The 1,070-nt window shown below is 46.7% G+C and overlaps 1 protein-coding gene across 3 annotated transcripts in view; it reads left to right on the plus strand.

Annotated features, from left to right (window-relative positions):
* Window positions 1-1,070, plus strand: part of hivep3a (HIVEP zinc finger 3a) — a 75,853-nt gene that overhangs the window by 26,092 nt on the left and 48,691 nt on the right. The window contains exon 1 of one of the 3 annotated variants that reach the window (XM_014032439.1): window positions 296-720. The exons of the other annotated variants lie outside the window; for them this stretch is intronic. The gene's annotated coding sequence lies outside the window, so the exon portion shown is untranslated. Of the gene's footprint in view, window positions 1-295; window positions 721-1,070 lie in introns of those variants that run through there. 3 annotated transcript variants of the gene reach the window in all.

Consider the following 1,070-nt stretch of genomic DNA (forward strand, 5'->3'; position numbering starts at 1 on the left):
AAAACAAGATCAAAAAGACTTTTTGGCTGATATAAGATTTTAAAACTTGATTAGATGGACAGTTTTTGCAGTGACTGTGAGGTGGGTCTTTGCTTCCTGTCAGTCTCAAACAGTAGTTCAAACCCTCTGGCTGCTCCCTCCCCTGTGCCTGGTTAGATTTTGAATCGTCACACTCCACTTGTAGCAACCATCTGATCCTTTCTCAGATGAGCAGCTTACAGTCTTTGTCTGCCCTCTGGCTGGTGTTTCCTCAAAGCTCCACACGTCTGTGAGAGGAGACGTCAGCCATTAGTGAATCGGTGGCATAACGGAGCAGAGAGTGATGTCACAGTTGGACCATTCTCCGGAGGATCTATTAAAAAACCAGAACCTCTGTCCTTACATTCTTAGTTTTTCCAGTGGACACCAGCTGAATGGTGGAAACTGTTTTTAGGAAATATGAAATAACCCCACACCCTTTAGCACCGTGCCAGCTGCCAAAAGAAACAAGCTTACGTCAACTTCCAAATGAGGAGGTGCTGCTTCACTTTGACCTGAAAGAGACACGCTGAGAAGGAGGGAGGGAGTGTGTGTGTGTGTGTGTGGGTGGGGGGGCTGATAGTGTCCCGTCCTCTTCATTCATACTCATAATGTAGTCAGCTACCTGTTTGTGAGAGCAGTGCACGTCCATTCATCCCTCTCTCCTTCACTGCTGAAGAGGACAGCTGCACCTGACAGCAGGTAAACACCGGAGCCCGCGGACACGCCGTTCTCTCTGTCGTTTGTTTGGACGTGTGAAGTGTGTGACGTGATGCAGGGAGTAGTGTGTGTTCGTTCCATTCATGTCTTTGTCGCTGCATCACGTAGCCGTGGAGAAAAACAAGAATCAGCTGGGTTATTGTTCTCTGAGAGGTTCGAAACAAACTGAACATTTTGTGCTGGTTTCTATAAATATATTATTTATTTAAGCTGCTGCATCTTCTGCAGTGAGTCTGTGTGTGTGAATGGAGGAGATGATGCATGAAGTGGGTGCTGTGTGTGTGTGTGTAAGTGTGTGTGTGTGTGTGTTGTTTTGTTTTTTTCCCCCCCTG

The sequence above is a fragment of the Austrofundulus limnaeus genome, unplaced genomic scaffold (genome assembly GCF_001266775.1).
Source record: "Austrofundulus limnaeus strain Quisiro unplaced genomic scaffold, Austrofundulus_limnaeus-1.0 Scaffold1448, whole genome shotgun sequence".
Lineage (NCBI taxonomy): Eukaryota > Metazoa > Chordata > Actinopteri > Cyprinodontiformes > Rivulidae > Austrofundulus > Austrofundulus limnaeus.